We start from the raw sequence: 19,270 nt of genomic DNA, 5'->3' as shown, positions 1-19,270 counted from the left end.
GAGGGTTTCCTCACTCAGTCCATGGTAAAGGGAGGGAGGCCAGTCGACTGTCCTGGCGTCGACTGGTCCTTACAGTAAAACCAGGTCGACTGCCATCCGCGGACTGAGTCGGGAAGAATCATGGCCGGAAAAGAACTTTTCCCTCTCATATGGATACCAAGACCCCCACACATCTGAATCACTTGCGTCCTCTTGTCACTCGGGTTAGCCTTTTTCACCGTTTGGGAGCGACAAGTGAAAATGTGCTTGAAAAGACCCCAGTGAGGCTGGCAACCCAGGAAGTTCTCACACAAAGAAATGAAAGCGGCGAGATAAACGATTGTGTTGGGAGTAAAGTGGTGGAGTTGTGCCCCAAAGAAGTTTAGAAATCCTCGAAAGAAAGGGTGAGGAGGCAAGGAAAATCCACGGTCGACGTGGGTGGCAAGAAGAGCACGCTCACCCTCCCGAGGTTGCGGCTCAGATTCCTTCCTTGGAAGCCGCGCCGAGTCATAGCGGATCAGCCCCCCTTCGGCCAGGTCGTCGAGGTCTTCTTAGGTGAGCCTCGAGTCGATCCAGTCGCCCTGGATCCAGCCCTTCGGCAGGCCGGTTCGCGAGGAAGATCCGCCTCGACTGGTCGCCTTCCCCTTCGACCTCGCCGTCGCCTTCTTTGCCCGCTCCAGAGCCACCGTCTTCTCCTTCCCCATTGTCGCCGGCGAGATGCGTACGGAGCGGTGGCGCGGGGGCGAGAGCGAGCGCAATGGAGGGGCGTGAAGAGGAGAAGAGATAATGGGGACGCACTGTTCGGCAGACCCCGGTCCAACGCCTTATATGAGGCCGCTTCTGAGTGGCTGACGGGTAGGCCCAGGCGGCTCTGTTAAATCTCGTAACAATCGCGCGCGTGATACGTGGCGAAAAAGGTGGCGCGGGGATCGAGGCGGCTCCGGTCTATCCCATCCGATTACTGCGGCCTCCCCCGTCTCGCGTGCTTCCCAAAATTCGGATCCCACAAAATCCGCGGACAGCAGAACAACTTGTCAAACCAAAGATCTCCTCTGCACCGTCACTCAGAGCTTTTCAAGTAAAGAAACTCACTCGACAAAGAATTAAGAATGGATCAAGACGACTGGAAAGGAAGTCGCTGTCAACACTCAGGTTCATTGATCTGAAACAAGATATGCTCACGGCATGAAAAACGAGTCGGAAAATGCTCAAACCCTGTCCCACTCAAACCTCAATCCATTCGGGGGCTAATGATGAAGCTATGTACCTAGGGTAGGGTCATGTAAGAGATGGCATTGATTTGAATATGCCCGCTAGTGATACCACTTAAGAAATCACGGTGCATAAACAACTCAAACTCTTGCCTGGATGTGAGCAATCATATCGCATAATCATGAGCTAATGTAGCGGTCAATAGTGGGCAATAGGGGATAACAGAAGAACTGCGTGCTTGCTTGACAAAATAATTTAGTGGTCAAATAGTGGTCATGCGTAGTACAATATGCCGTTTCGGCCTTTTTTCTACTAACATATATATACAACTAGCTCTTTTGCAAAGAAACAACCACAACTGAAACAACATCATTTCTGCAAAGGATGAGAAGAGTATACAACAAAGGCAACATGAATGATAGAAAAACAACACTGGTTTCGTAAATTGACCACTCCAAACTATAGTCAAGGACAAAGAGCATCCACTGTATCAGATGATTAAGATGACTCTTATCAGCGTATTTATACAATTATTCCTACCACGTTTAAGAATATATCAAGGGAACTTGCAAAAAAATCTCTAGAGGACCACATTTTCCAGAATTTCTTCAATCAGATTTTCAGGTGTCAACACAAGGCCTTCATTGCTTTGTAGACAATACTTTTGATCAGTTGGAAGAGGAAGCCAGGGGCAAAACGGTATTCCATAACAAATATCACAGGAAACCAGCGCCTTTAATTGTCCCTGGAAGACTGACCCCGTCACTCAGCCTGCTGATTCGCTGCAAGAGAGTGACACCATGGCCGATGGGAGAGACTGACTCGGCGAGGAGGCGTCACGGTGGCGGCGATGAAGGATGCCACCATTATGGCATAAGAGGCGTTCGGGAGCATCCCGTCTAACAAGAGGAGGTTGCATTACCGCCTTGCTGCAATAAATACAAACAGAATGGGGAGTCCAGGATGACTCCAAGAAGCTACAAAAGTATAGTAATTCAGAAAAAGAAATGAAACAAGTCATATCTGCACTATATCATATATACTGTTGTCTGCAACTTCTGGCTAGAATAGAGTTATACAACAGTCTGAACTGCGGAATCAGCATTGTGCTTCCTGAACTGAATGAAGAAAATTAAATAGGGCAAAAACTAATAGAAGTATGTAAATAATCAGGATGAACAGATTATACAAGAACAAAGGAAACATTAAACTCCTGCTTTCCTCTTCGTATACAAGAAGTAAACAGAAATCTCTAAAATCATGGGCTTAAAAGCTTGACATGATAATTTACATTCCTGACAAAATTTGTACACACATTTTTTTAGAAGGAACATATAAGAACTAAAAATCATATAAACTAGTCTGTAGCTGGGAATTTCGATCATTAACTGAGATGCTTGCCATCAGTCTATCTAGATTTTAAAAAATTGCAGTAGTAGTCTGTTGGGATTCGCCGGATTATCACTTGCGCCTCCGTAAACTCGCAAGAGAAGTGGGCTGGCGATTTTCTGGAAGACTGTCGAACACACACACTCCATTCCTTGTCAGAGATAAGTACACAATACATTTTACATTTTGGTCCTTGCCAAACTTCTATCTTTGCTTACAGGTACTACCAACACTCCCCCTCAAGATGGGGCAAATATATTTACGAGCCCCATCTTGCTACATAGTTTTTCAAAAGATACAACACTAACACCCTTTGTTAATACATCTGCAAGTTGATTTTCAGATCTAACAAAGTTAACTTGGAGAAGTCCCTCGTCTAGCTTTTCTCTTATGAAATGTCTATCAATTTCGATGTGTTTAGTTCTATCATGCTGGACTGGATTGTGTATTAACTTGATTACAGCCTGGTTATCACAAAAAAGTTGCAGTGGTCCTCCATCAAAAAGCCTAAGTTCAGATAATAGTATCCTCAACCACATCAATTCACATAATCCTGAAGCCATGGATCTAAACTCTGCTTCAGCAGTAGATCGTGCCACCACACTTTGTTTTTTGCTCCTCCAACTAACAAGATTACCACCAACGAAAACACAGTAGCCAGATGTAGACCTTCTATCGTCTAGGCACCCAGCCCAATCAGCATCAGTAAAACCCTCTACTTTTAAGTGTCCATGATTAGAAAATGGAATCCCTCTTCCCGGACAACCTTTAAGATATCTTAGTATTCTGTGCACAACATCTAAATGACTTGATCTCGGGTCATGCATAAATCTGCTCACCAAGCTAACATCATAGGCAATGTCTGGCCTAGTGTGTGATAAATAAATTAACCGACCAACTAACCTTTGATATTGATGTTTGTCCACAGGATCACCAGAATCTGCTCGAATACGATGGTTCTGCTCAATTGGAGTTGTCGCTGGTCTACAATTTAGCATGCCAGTTTCAGCGAGTAAATCAAGTACATATTTTCTTTGCGATAAGTAAATGCCTTGTGATCCATATGCAACCTCAATTCCCAGGAAATAATGAAGAAAACCCAGATCCTTAACTTCAAATGACTTGGCCAACATCTTCTTTAGGAATGCTATCCCATCATCATCATTGCCTGTGATCACAATATCATCAACATACACAATAAGGATGACAATCTTGCCACTCTGGTACTTAAAGAAAAGGGTGTGATTTGCATTGCTTTGTCGATAACCCATAGAGCATATCTCCTTTCTAAGTCGTCCAAACCATGCTCTAGGTGACTGTTTCAAACCATATAGAGACCTTTTCAGCCTACACACTTTACCCTCTGTTTCTTGTGTACCAAACCCAGGGGGAATCTCCATATAAACCTCTTCTTTCAAATCTCCATGAAGAAAAGCATTTTTAACATCCATTTGAAATAACCTCCACTTATTATTTGCAGCTATAGATATGAGAGCCCTAATGGTGTTCATTTTCGCCACTGGTGCGAAGGTCTCATCATAGTCCACTCCATAAGTCTGACTATACCCCTTTGCCACTAACCTGGCTTTATATCTTTCTACTTTTCCCTCTGAATTTTGTTTTACAGTAAATACCCATTTACAACCAACAGCCCTTTTGTTAGGAGGAAGAGTAGTGAGTACCCAAGTATTATTTTTATCAAGTGTTGTCATCTCCTCTATCATAGCAGCTCTCCACTCCGGATATTGTTTCGCCTCCTGCCAATCACGTGGTATAGGTAGAGTGGAATCTAGTGCATCTATAAATGATTTATATTGGGAGCCCAATGATACATATGAGACATAATTAGAAATATCATATTGAGATAGATTTGATGGTAACTTCCCTGCAGGGGAACGTGGCTGCTTTCTGCGAGCGATAGGAATATCTAACTCATCAACTTGAGGAGATGACTCATGCACATCTGATTATGTCACACTTGGCAAGGTTTCTTGTGCTTGTTTTGCAGGAGCTTCTTGAGCTTCATGATCACACCTAGATGGAATAACTTCCTTCTCAGATCGGTTTCTCCTTTTATACACCTGAACTTCTTGTTCTTCATTTGGTTTAGGCCACTGTCTCCTTTTATACACCTGAACTTCTTGTTCTTCATTTGGTTTAGGCCACTTAACAGCTTCATTTGATTCATCTCGTAGCTCCCCCTGTGTCCGTTTCTGTTCAGCTTCTGATGTACCTTCATCTTCATCGTCATACACATCTGCAGCTGGAATCACTCCAACAATCATATTCCTGGATGCTGCTTCATTATATTCTTCACCTTTATCTCCCCCTATCTCGTTGTCCAGATCTGTAGCATCATTAACATATAAATCAGGAAAGACATCAGTTAAATCTACTGATTCCCCATAGAAAGGTTCATGCTCCCTGAACACTACATCCATGCTCACAAACATCCGTTTTTCTGATGGGCACCAACATTTATAACCCTTTTGTTTTCCAGAGTATCCCACAAATACACATTTCACTGCTCTAGGGTCAAACTTGCCAACTGATGGTCTATGATCCCTCACAAAACATACACATCCAAATACATTTGGCGGCACAACATATGTGGTTTCACCAGTTAGACACTCAATCGGTGTCTTGTTATTGAGCACCCGGGATGGCATTCTATTCATCAAATAAGCCGTCGTCATCACAGCTTCAGCCTACAAATATTTAGGAACATTCATAGCTAACATGATACACCGGGTGATTTCTAAGAGATGTCTGTTCTTCCTTTCAGCCAACCCATTCTGCTGGGAAGTACCTGGGCAACTAGTTTGATGGATAATCCCAAAGCTTGACAGATACTCATCAAATTGGTTATTTACATATTCTGTACCATTGTCAGTTCGAAATATTTTCACCCGTGCATCATATTGATTCTTGATTAGGTTGTGGAAATCCTTAAAGCATTCAAACACGTCACTTTTATTTCTCAGTACATAAACCCAAGTAGTCCTAGTGCAACAGTCAATAAATGTAACGAAAGATTTGTATCCATAAAGTGACCACACCCCACTAGGACCCCACACATCTGAGTGGATAGTTTGAAATGGCACCATACTTCTGTGATCAGATGAAGTATATATACTACGGGTTAGCTTCCCATACTGACAAGCATCACATACTCGACTTTCTTTGCAAATTTTATTATAGAGACTAGGATACAACTGACCCAGGGTGTTAAAGGATATGTGTCCCAGCCTGCGATGATGAAGAAGAAATTCTTCCAATGGTGACTGAGACAGCACAGCAGCAGCCATAGGTGCCATATCATCATCCAAGTAGTATAGACCACCTCGCATAATTCCTGTCCCAAGGATTTTCCAAGTCCCAAGTTCCAGGAATAAACACCATGTTGGGAAGAAGATTACAGCACAATTAAGTTCTCCTGTAATGCAGCTGATGGATAGCAAATTGATTGGGAATGAGGGAACATGTAAAACAGATGATAGAGTCATATTTGGGCAACATTTAACTATGCCTACTCCCTTAATACTCTGGCCAGAACCATCAGCAAGTCTAACATTTTGCCCTGTAAAATCAGGAGTATAACTGCAGAAATCCTTATATGAACCGGCCATATGTTTAGACGCACCAGAGTCTATTAACCACTGTGTACCAGTCTCAAAATAACTTCCTTTCACAAATTTCGAAGTATTACCAAAGGGGTTAGCAGATGTAGCAAATATCTTGGTTGTTGACCTTTCATCAATGATTCCTTCCTTGAACCGAAGCCACTTCTTCAACTCATCAGTAGTCATTTCGACAGTAATAGTCTGAGATTTTCCATCATTTTTAGTTGTCCCCATTGCACTAACATCAGTAGGACGTGCTGCCCGACAGCGATTACAGACACCTCGGAATGCAAAATTTACATTCTCACATCTTGTATTTGGACACAGCCAATCCCCCTCTCGCTGCCATGATTTTGCAGTACCACTACCACATCCTTTACCTCTACCTGAACCATCGTCCCTTTGCTTACCAATCCCGGAAAACAGAGCCTGATATTTTCCATCCATAACGCTGCAAATTCCCTGGCCTTCCACTACCAGAATGCACACCTTCACACAATCACTCACAACTCCACTACCAATCGAAACTTACTCTGACCTTCACAGCCTCAATTGCACACTGCTCTTTGGTCTACTGCTCTGTTCTTCTCTCCACTCCAAGGCAGCAGCAACAACCCACGAACAGATTCAGATTTAGGCAACACACCTCTTCTCTACTTGTTGAAGCCACAAGTCATCTTCATCTTCACTACCTCACCAGTTCACCTTTTCTCTGCTCGCACACACAGCAGGCACCAGGCACCTCCCTTTCTTCTCCCTTGCAACCTACCAGCAGCCAAAGTTGAAGGGGACCTCACCTTCTACCTTCTCTACACTCCTCCACTGCTCCTCCTCTGCCACACAGTTCCACCAGTAGCAGCAGCAGCCAGGACAGGAGCCCTTCCAAGCAGCAGCCGCAGCCACACCCCACAGAGCAGCAGCAGATCCAGATGCACCAGCAGCTGCCCTTCTCCTTGGTCAATCAGCAGCAGGACAACAGACCAACACTCAGCAGTTCCCGCAGCACCTCCTGCGCCTCCTACTCTGCAGCCAGCTCGCCCAGAACGCGCCCACAGCCGCCTCCTCCTCCGCGTCGCGCGCGCGCAAGAGCAGCCTCCTCTCTCTCCTGACCCCGCCAGGCCCGGCCGCCTTGCCGGCGAGGGACTACGCCGCCACCGCCGGAACGCCAACCTGCTCTGATGCCATGTTGGGATTCGCCGGATTATCACTTGCGCCTCCGTAAACTCGCAAGAGAAGTGGGCTGGCGATTTTCTGGAAGACTGTCGAACACACACACTCCATTCCTTGTCAGAGATAAGTACACAATACATTTTACATTTTGGTCCTTGCCAAACTTCTATCTTTGCTTACAGGTACTACCAACATAGTCAAAATAAATCATCACATGAACCACAAGTCAATAAAGATTCAATCTTGGGAGCAAAAACCTATCTTTTCGCTTCCCTAAATTTGGAGTTACATTTATGGAGAAATCAAACTTTTTAGACAAAAATGTAAATGGTGAGTATATGGCAGTAACAGTACTCCCTCCCCGCCCCTCAATCATGCATGTCGAGTAAAGGTTAACTATAAATGACACAATCTATGAACAAAACCAAGAAGACATTTTACTAAGGACATACTGAGTAGGCAAAAGAAATTATGGCAGTCCGAGTACTAAGCGTGTAGGATAGCTATACCCGAAACAAATATTTTGGGGATGAGACCAGTATAAAATACACAATGTTTCAACTCTGCATTTGGGGAGGTAATCCATCCAAATTCAGCTAACCAAATTTCTTACTAAATCCAACTTAATTCAAGCACATACTTGGCATGAGAGAGTAAAGAACACATAATCATGTAAAATGATGAAGAAGGGGTGATACTAAAGAACTCCCATGGCGAACACCTAGTTGCCAACCGTTGTCGTGGGACGAGATGCAGCCCGCATGAAGCAAAATGCTGTCAATGACCAGTGATGCTAAAACAATATACAAGAACAGAAGTTGCTACATGAAACAGTGAATAGACACATAATTCGAGCAGATTCATCGGATGGGAGATTATGAAAGATTTATATATAAATTGATGGAGAGGCGGCGACACTGATTGCGTCAATATGGTCATAGCAAGTAAATAGAAGTGCACTAGAGTTTCTTTTTTGAAGTTATTGCTTCATACGGTTTCTGGTTTATCCAATAATCTATGTGGAGAATGTTGGAGCTAACTCAACATTCCCTTAATCTAATTTAGAGATAACCTGGCAGCCTTTCATAAATTTTCAAGTTGTGCATAAGAAAGATTCAAGCAGCTAACTATAAATTTACGCAGAGATGTCAGGTTAGCTGAAACCCAAACAAAGTTAACACGGTGATGGTCACAAGGCTACTAGATTTTTTTTCTAAACGCCTTAAAATCTGAACTGAACTCTTATATCATGATTCATGTCATCTAAATATTACAGTTTGGACAGGACAATGGTGGAACTTTGAGCGAACATTTTTTTCCTTCGGTTTTTAGAGCTATCACTATATATTTTGGAGGCAAAGCTATCCCTGTACCAAGGAGAGCAACTTGAATAAGAACACCTATAAGCTTTATACTGAATCCCTGATATTTTTATGAGGAAGACTGAATCCCTGATTTGTTGAAACTACCAAGACACTAGTTCAGAATTCCTACTAGATAGCTGCATAGTCCAGATTGGTATACTAGGAGCTACCGAGTGTGCTACTCTTAGGGCGTGTTCGGTAGCTCTCTCACTTCTTTGAAATCCTCTAATCCAGACTCGGATTCCAGCCGAACGGTTCCACTCTTGGTTATTGGACCAAGGAGCTGGCTCGAACCGGCCAATTTGATTATTTGCCACCAGTTACTCTGGACTTTGACATTTTGCCACTCATTACATCGAAATTGATCTGGTGACACTTCTTTGTTTGCATTTTATTTTTTTACCACTTTTCAACACAAAAACAATCTATGTAAATGATAGACATAAGAAGTGCACAAAACAGAGGACAAAACTACCCTTTTACCTGTTTGACTGCACAGCATCCTCCCAAATCGGGACGAACCCTAGCTGCTCGTGCTGCCCCGCCGCTGCCGCCGGCGGCCCTGTTGCTCCCGGGCGGCCCTTGCAGTTGTAGAGAGGACCTGTGCGGTGCCGAGCGCACCGCAGCGACTAGGGAGCCGGATCGGCGCAGGCGAGTCCACCGCCGCGGCTAGGGAGGGCCGGCGAGTGCTTCAGGCTGCCGCCGAGCCGTTCAGCCGCTTCCACCCGCCGCCCCCTGCTATTCAGTTCGTCAGTCACACCCGCCTGCCCCATGCTGCTCTTCGTCGCCCGCGTACTAGTGCTACAGCAGGTGCTGCTGGTCGCCGCCGCCGCACGTAGTGCTGTACTGCTGTTGGTACTGCTCAAGTCTCGTGCCTCGGCGCTGGCCAGCTGCGTAGACTCTTGTGCTCTGAACGAATGGCAGCTGATGCGATGCATAATCCTGGCTCTTGGAGCGGGAGCAATCACTGATGCGTATTAGCGTAGAAAAGTCCCTCGTTTGCTATCATAGAAGAATCGCTGAGCTGCTTGCATGCTCGCCATGCTCCCATGAAATAATCAGTGTAGCAGAGACATGAATGAACGAACAGGAAGAGCTCGTCCGCGTGCTCGGCCAATCGAAAACATGGGCACATTCGGTATTTCACATGGGCAAGGGCAAATCCTCAAAGTTCCAACTAAGAAGTGGCAAAATATCAATTACAAAATAGACAGTGGCAAATTGTCAAAGTCCCAAATAAGTGGTGGCAACAAATCAAAATCCCCCTTCTGAAATCCTCTAATCCAGACTCGGATTCCAGCCGAACGGTTCCACTCCTGGTTATTGGACCAAGGAGCTGGCTCGAACCTGCGTACAAATTTGACGGAGTCGCGGAGCTGGAAAAACCTGGCTCCGAGAAAATTGAGAAGCTGGATTCGTAAAGAATTACTGAAGAGTGCCACCGCCAAGTGATCGATTGACCGTTTCCTCGAGCCAACTCCACCAGACGCACAACTCCTCTTTCCCCTTCCTGCAACCCTAGCCGCCGCACGCAGCAGCCATGGCGGACTGCACCTTCAGCGTCGGCGGCCGCCGCTCGTCCATGCTTTGAAGCCATCCCCGCCCTGCTCGCCCTTGTCCGCCGCTGTCACGGACCGTCTCCTCTGTCCTCTACCACCCATCCCCGCCCTCGTCTGCCTCCGTCACCGACCGGCTCCTCCGTCCCCGACAAGTCATCCCTGTCCTGCTCGCCGTCTTCCGCCGAAGAACCCGGTGGCTGTGTCGATTCTCTGCCTCCCCGACCACCTCTTTCAATTTTTCGAAGGTGATGCCCTCTTTGCTGTCCGACCACCTCTCCCTGTACATGTTCATGCTCTGTTGCTATATGCTCTGCTGCTATATGTTCCGAAAAGAGATGCAGAAATGCTTTGCTGCTATATGCTCTGCTGCTATATGTTCAGAAAAGAGATGTAGATGTTACAGTACATGCTCTGCTGCTATATGCTCTGGTGCTATATGTTCAGAAAAGAGATGTATATGTTTAGTATATGCTATGATGCTATATGTTCAGTACATGCTCTGCTCCTATATGTTCAGAAAAGACATGAATATTGCTATTGCAGTATTGCTACAAGTTGATTGACGAGTGCATGTTCTGCTGCTATATATCTTGATTGCATTTTCCTGCTAGTACATAATGATAGCAACAACACTTGTACATGTTTTTTATAGTTAAGCACTCACATATTTTTTATAGTCAAGTTCAGAGCATATCTTCGAGCATGACTGACGAGTGGGATGAAGAGAACACTAGAATCGTTACCAACTTGATGGTCACGCAAGTGCGGGCTAGAAATAGGCCAAACAAAATCTTGACCCCTAGTGCATTCGACGAAGTGGCATTGCAATTCAAAGTGAGAACCGGATTGGACTACACGAGCTTCAATTGGACAACCTGGTTCTATGCATGACACAAGTGTGCTACTCCCTCCATTCCAAAATATAGTGCGCCCGCGCTTCCCGAGGTCCAACTTTGACCATAAATTTAACCAACGAGACCAATTGCGGCGGGAGAAAAAATATATAATTGAAAACTTCTTTGTATACGAATTCACTGATATAATTTTTGCTCCCGCCGCAATCGGTCTTGGTAGTTAAATTTACGGTCAAAGTTGAAGCACGGGGATAGAGGAAGCACTACATTGTGGAATGGAGGGAGTATTTCATGCAATGCATGCGGACAAGGCCACCTTCCCCCATCCTCCAAAGGGTGAGCATGTGGACTAGGCCCCCTTCCTCCATGACTCAGAATGTTAGAACTCATTTCATGTATGCCAATTCTAACATTCATTCTTCTCTTTATTTTTCGTAGACAAGTACTACCTTGTGGATGCTGGCTATCGTAATAGAAAGGGATATCTCGCACCGTACAAAGGTGAAAGATATCATGTGCCTGACTTTCATAGAGGTGTTCCACCCAATACTCCTAAAGAGAAGTTCAATAGGCTCCACTCGTTCAAACGCAATTGCATAGAGAGAGCCTTTGGAGTGTGGAAAATGAAATGGCAGATTCTTCTGAAGATGCCAAGCTACTCCATTGAAACACAAAAGATGATTGTTGCCGCTACAATAACTTTGCACAACTATGTTCGCTTCCATGATGAAGAAGATATTCACTTTGTTCGATGTGACAGGGACCCGGAATACGTGCCAACAATTCCGGAACGATACAAGAGATTTACTGTTCCTTCTCATGCATCAGATACATCAACTACGGCGGAAAATGGTGAAGACATGGATGTGTTTAGGCAAGAACTAGCTACAGCCATTGCTCTAAGTTGGTGAGGCATTGTTGATACATGTCCCTTTTGATTTGCAAACTTATGCAAAACTACGAGGTGAAGCGTTGATGTTAGAGACATTTATGTGCCCCTTTTGATTTGAAAACGTATGCAAAATGTGAGGCTTAAGTACTATGAAACATGTGTGCAACCTGATGCTCATGCCATGGTATGCATTGTTTCAAAATCTGCACATTCATTCTGTGTTTAAAATATGGATTTTTCTCTCTCTGTACTTGCTCTCGGTTTAGCCTCTGTTACCAGGAAAATTGCTACAAGCAAAAAAGTACTACTTTTTGTTACCTTGCTCTCTATGCATGCTGAAATTGCTTCTGTATATAGCGAAATTGGAAGAGTACAAAGAAAAGGGACAGTACACATCACCAACGAACATGCCAACCATTCCTGTACACAATGCGAAGAAAAAAAATCATACACAGCAGCCCACTACTGCCCAGGCCTGGCCTTTTGGCCTGGCCGATTGCTGGCTCCCAGGAGCTGCCGCACCGAACAGTTCGGTAGCTCTAGGAGTTTACGTGGGAAGCTGGCTGGTGGAGTTGGGCGCTGGAGTTGAGGATTTTGTGGCTGTGAGCAACTACCGAACACGCCCTTACTATCTTCAGATTAAGCTAATTTCGTGGCGCACATGGACATGGCCATCTCCTGAAGCAGCTGATGCGCCCAAATTTGGAACTAATAAACTGAAGAGCAATCGAACCACACTCCTAACCAATCGGAAAACCAATAATGGTTCTGGTTTTGCTTCAGGCTAGACTATCTCATATTCAGCATGTTTGGCAAATGATGGGCAGAGCAATAGGAGATTAAAGGAAGGAGTTAGTAGGATATTGGGCAAGGGAATTAGTACCCCTTCAGACAGCAGCGCCCTACCAGGACCAGCTTGTCCTCCAGCCAAGGACGCCACCAACCCCTGGCTCGTGGAGTCGGCCCGTATCGGCCGAGTGGTCGTCGCCGGAGACTCGGCCGATGAGGCGTCGTCCGCACGGGAGATGCCCCCGTATCATGAAGAACCCCTGACGCCGATGTCACAGCAGCACGGCTCGGCCCGCCGCGTTGCCCGAAACCTAGGCCACCCTACGAGACGCCGATCTCACGCGCCGCTCACAACGCGGTGGAGCATCACGGCGCCGGAGTCCAACCGCCGCTCGGCGCTCGCACCCCTCGTCCACTCCGCCGCTGTTTTTTTTTTTTGAGAAGATGGCTCCGCGCTTCTCGGGTGCGATGTTTTTTCTTTAGGACGGAGTGGGCTCTTGACTTGATGTAAAATTACATCACGGGAGCAAAATTTTTACATTAGTGGAGCCTGGTTGAGTGATGCGTTGGAGGAATCTGGCTCGGTGGCTCGACCGGGCCAAGGTTCTTAATAGACTTTCTATAAAGTAACACTATTCTGATCCTGGGATCAGAATAGTTATTCTAATCACAACATCGCTATATAGGGCGTGACGGGTGTTCCTGAGATCTCGAACGGAGGAAACCAGAGCTACATGCTGACCCGTTGTGCACAACCCGAACGGCCCACTACCACACCCACGACCTTCTCCTCTCCCTCGACGATGCCTCACCATCCCCCGATCCCTACCAACCAAACCACCACGCCGCCCCTCCCCTGCCTGCCGCGCCGCGCCGCCCCTGCCTGCCGGACCGCGCGGCCCCTCCCTGTCGGCATCTCGTAGCCACTCCTCGGCGGCCTCGCGCCACCGTCCACTGGCTAACCCCCGCTGCCGCCCATCATCCTTGCGCGTCGCGCCGCCGTCCCAAACCTCCACCGTCCACAGGCCTCGCGCGCCGCCGCCGGCCATGGATCCGGGGCGCCGGCGCCTGGATTTGGATCGCGCCCATCGCCGCCATGGTCCTCGACTGAAGACGAGCAAGCCCGTGGCCCCCTCACTCACGTAGCCTCCTCCCGATGGGGATCCACCGTCGCGGCGCTCATGCCGTTCGGCACCACTTCCAGGCGTTCAACGATGGAGCTCCTGGATGTTCACCACTTCAGCACCCAAAACCCAACCATCCAGGGATCTCTGACACAATTACTCCACCCCTCTCCGCCCCTGCATCACCTCCTCCGCCAGCGTTGAAGCCGTCGTCGGCCCTGTGGAACAAACGCCAGCGCCGCCCCCCAAGAACCCGAGCCGCCGCCCGCCACCAAGATCCTGCGCCGCCGCTAGTGGCTCCTCCCGAACCCAACGCCCTGCACCCCCATCTCCTCCACGTCATGGTCGTCGCGCGCACGTGAGGATGGTGTTGGCCTCCATGCTTCGGACCTGGAGAGGAGGTGGCTGGCTCACACCTAGGATGGCTTGGCATCAGTCCAACTACACTGTTAGTCCCCGTTCAGGTTCTGCCTTTTCTGTGCATCCCCTCTTGTGATTGCTGCATGTGTGAGCGGCTACTCCCCTAGTCCCCTGTTTCTTTGGAGATTTTTTTTGCACAAGTTTCGTGAAAGTTGTGCTGATTTGATGCCCTCAACATGTTTGTGGTTATGTCTCTGATAACTAACATCAGCTTTTGTCCTTTGCCCAAATTATTGTGAGCAACGAATATTCATACATGTGTATTATATCAGTTCTTGTGGTAATACCTCTACAGAGCAAGTTCAGCTGGAATAAGATTCGCTGGAATTCGAGAACCTTTATCCAGATTTCGTCCTTCGTTTGCCACAAACTTCCAAGCATGATAGCCCCGAAAGCTATTTCCATAGATATGGGTTGTGTCGTGTTTCCAGCGCCTCAGATGAGGGCCAGAAAAGGTGCCAAACTCGAACCCAAACCCAAAGCAATCTACATTTGTCCGTGCAAACAGCTCTGAATCTGAGCTCATAGCGAGCTCTACGACAGCTCTCTCGATTTTTGCTGTAACCGAGTGCTGACGATTTATTTCTACCGTTTGATGTTTCATCCAAACAGAGCTTTACAACTTGAAAAGGATTACTTTTGGATCCCTTTTGAATCTGGAACTAAACGAACTATGAAAATTTAGCGGAGTGTCCAACTATGAAAAAGGCATCCATTTCTGTTCTTTTCCCTATTGTAAACATATGTATCTCTCTTCTCTCATCAGTCCTCCAGTCAGATTTTTTGCTTTTGAGTGCAAAATTCTAGCTAGTACCAGCTAGTCAATTAGTGGGGAATCTGATCTGATATATAATATCAAGTAGTGTAATCTAAGGTATCACCTGGTGTTTTGTTTTTTCACATGACTGTTTTTTTTCCAGACTGTATGTTTTGGAAGGGATGCATGATGCATCACGTCGTTTCCCTATGTAGATTCATCACTTCACCATTGTAAGCAACTAAAAATCCTGACATATATAGTAGGATGCATGCATACTTATCTTGCTTAATTATAGTAGTAGTGATCAGCATGTTTCCTGAAACTGATCCTACTTCCTCCTTGACAGCATTAACAGTAGATTTTCTGTTCAGGTAAAATTAAGATAGCTTTATTTGTTTTTCTCTCATATAAGGCGTTGGATTGTTAGATACTGGTTACATGAGATTGCCACGAACAAGCCAGAGCCATGTTTTTAAATTTAAATTGTTGTTCGAATGGCAGATACTATGTGAATTCAAAGATTAAAAACTATGGAGTTTCATGAAAAAAATTAGTAGCACGCGAAGTTCATGTTTCAGAAAATTTCGAAGTTCACGTGTACCACGTACAGAAGAAAAATGATTAAATGAAAAAAGGGACCTCCTAACCCGTTTCACCGAAAAGCAAAAAATGCATAAAATGTCGCGACAAAATTCTATAAAAAGTTCAAATTTAAAAACCGAAGCAGGTGAACATTAAAAAAAATGAAGTTTTAGTATCATAAAGACAAATTTGGAAGTTAAAAAATTTTGAGCGAGAAGTTAAAAAAGAGTAGTTCAAAAATCTTTATAACGGATTTTCCCCGTTTGTAAAAATATTAGAGAAGTTCAAATTAAAAAGAGGAGCATTTCAAAAGATTGTATAAAAACTGATTTTCCCCATTCTATAAAGACTAGAAGTTCAAATTAAAGTAACGGTGCGGTATCATTATTTTATATTAAAAAAGCATTTTCCCCGTTACTAACCAATAAAACTAAGAAGTTCAAATTTAAAAATGGTGAAGTTCGATGTTTATAAAACACTCGGATTTTTCACATTATTAAAAAAACAAGAAGTTCAAAATTTTAAAACAAAGAGGTTAAAAAAACTCGAGTTTCCTCGTTACTAAAGAATAAAACTAAGAAGTTCAAATTAAAATAACAGAGAAGTTCAAATTTGATAAAAATATCAGATTCTCGTTCTAAAGAATAACTAATAATTTCAAATTAAAATAATAAAACAACAAAAAAAGTTTTAAAAAGATTTTCCCCGTTTTTTAAAAATTTGGATTTTTCCCCGATACTAAAGATTAAGCCAAGAAGTTCAAAAATTAAATAACAAGAAGTTCAACTTTTAAAAATAGAGCGCTTCAAAATTTCATAAAAAAGGATTAAGAAATAAACCAGGAAGTCCATATTAAAAAGATGGAGAAGTATAGAAAACTCAGATTTTCCTCGTTATTAAAGAATGAAAACAAGAAGTTTAAAAATTAAATAACAAGAAGTTCAACTTTTAAAAATAGAGCGCTTTAAAATTTCATAAAAAAAGATTAAGAAATAAAACCCCGAAGTCCATATTAAAAAGATGGAGAAGTTCGATGATTATAGAAAACTCAAATTTTCCTCGTTATTAAAAAATGGAAACAAGAAGTTCAAAAATAAAATAACAAGAAGTTCAACTATTAAAAATAGAGCGCTTCAAAATTCATAAAAAAAGATTATGAAAAATAAGATTAAAAATTCATTAAAAAACTCAAATATTTTCATGTAATCGAGGGAAGTTCACGTTGATAACTGCTAGAAGGTCATGTAATACACGGCGTGCATTTTGTATTGAAAAGAACAAAAAAGAAAAGGCAAAAAGTTTTGTTGTTTTAAGTTCAAGTCCTTCGTCGAAGAAAGTCAAAAAAATTGTTGTGAGAGATATTTGTACAAAAGGAAATAACATTTGTGTAACACTGATGAATGGATGAGAAAATTACAAATGAAAATACATCGCAGAAGTTCAACTGAAAACAACAGGAAATTCACCTAGTACACTGAATGAATTTCAGATGAAAAACTTTTCAAATCGTCACGAGTATGAAAAAACGATAAACACGGGAAAGTTAAGTGCTTACAGCAGCTTTCCACCGGTATATCACTTGCTCAATTCCGGTGAGTGGATGGAGAGCTACGAGCAGTGGATGGAGACCTACGAGCAAAAAAATCACGTGAAAAACAGAGTGAAGTTTAGGTACACGCGCCGAGAAGTCCAGGTTCTTCACGCGGTGCATTTTCGAAGAATTTGTTTCGCGATAAAGGCAGAACGCATGATTCCGCCGTTTTCGAAATTACTTGAAAACGGCTAGGAATCAGAGAAAACCATCAACATGAAAAAGTTTTGCATTTTTCGTAGCTTTTCAGCGGTATATTATTTGCCCCATTCCGATAAAGTTTGTAAAATTACGGCAAAAATATGTTTTTAACCATTTTCAAAACTGACATAAAACCGTAGTGAATTAGGAGAAACAATATATACAAAAAAGTTTCGCATTTCTTCAAGCTTTCCAACGCCATATCATTTGCTGCATTTGGACCTACGATTAAAAAATTAGCTCAAAAATACGAACTCGGTGGAACTTGTACCATTTTCTAAATTACTTTTAAACCATTCAAAATTAGAAAAAACTTTTAACATAAAAAAGTAGCGCATTTTCATAAGCTTTCCAACGCCATATTATTTGCCTCAATTGGATTAGCTGTTTAGAAATGGCGTCAAAAATACGAACTCGAGTGTTCGATTTATGAAATTTTACGATTTTTTGAATTACTCTTTAACCATAGGGAATTAGAGAAAAACTTTCAACATGTGGAAGGAGCGGTTTTGCAGCAGCTTTCCAACGTCATATTATTTGCCTCATTCCGATAAACAGTTTAAAAATACGATCGAAAATACGATTCACGTTTTTTGTATGAAGAAAAAATGATTTTCAAAACTGCTCTTAAACCGCTTACATTTTGCCAAAATTTTAACTTGGGTCATGATACTAATGTCCATAGCTATGCAACGGTATATCACAAGCCCCATTTGGACACCTTTTAGCTGAAGTTCAACCTGGTACTCGGGGAAGGTCATGCGCGTTACTCGGGAAGTTCATGTTGTGATGAGAATATTATTCTGATCCCGTGATCAGAATAGTGTTTATGTATATATATTCATCATCCAGGGCACAGAATAAGTTATTCTTCATCCGAGGTAATCTTATGATCATTTCACAATTAAATTACGTTTCAAATTCAAATAGTTACATTCCTATTGATTCACTACGTAAAATTTGACATAAGAAAATAAAAATATAGATCATAAGACAAAAAATTTTGCAGTTTATGTGTATTTTAGACTATGTTTTTACATTTGTAATTTTACATAACATAAAATATTTTTTATGGTGATTATATATTTTTTTACGGTCTCTTTTTGCGTCGGAAATAAGACAAAACTTACGAAACGTAAAATCGGTTAAAATCCAGTAACACTTTCACAAAATAGGGTAACAACTACAATTTTTTGCTAAATGGGGTAATCCGAATGGGAAAAAAATGTTAAATTTGTTTTATTTGTCAAAAATATCAAAGTATACGGTAAAAACCGGAATTCACTCTATTTTAAATGGGTGCTGAGGAATATTGATAGATTTCAAACCTTTGAGGTTTGTTTTAATAGTTCAGAAGTTTCATCTTAGAACACATTCACTAGTTTTAGAAGTGTTCGTGATTTTTAAAATGTTCAATAATTTTATAAATGTTTATAGATTTTAAAAAGGGTTGTGAATTAAAAAATTGTTCATGAATATAAAAAAATCTTCATGAATTTTATAATTCTGTCCACAAATTTGAAAAATATATGAATTTGAACAAGTCTCGACGAATTTAATATATGAATTTTATAAAATATGGTTTATGAATTTTATATGTAATTCAAAACATATTCATAAAATTGGAAAATATTCAGGAGTTAAAAACTAAAATAAGGAAACCAAATATAAAAACAAACAGGAAAAGAAAAAATGTTGTAGAGAAAAAAAACAAAAAAAACGAATGGAACATTTCCGGAACTCAAAAAGACCGCCCTACGT

The sequence above is a fragment of the Triticum dicoccoides genome, chromosome 4A (assembly GCF_002162155.2).
Source record: "Triticum dicoccoides isolate Atlit2015 ecotype Zavitan chromosome 4A, WEW_v2.0, whole genome shotgun sequence".
Lineage (NCBI taxonomy): Eukaryota > Viridiplantae > Streptophyta > Magnoliopsida > Poales > Poaceae > Triticum > Triticum dicoccoides.
This window is presented reverse-complemented; position numbering follows the sequence as displayed.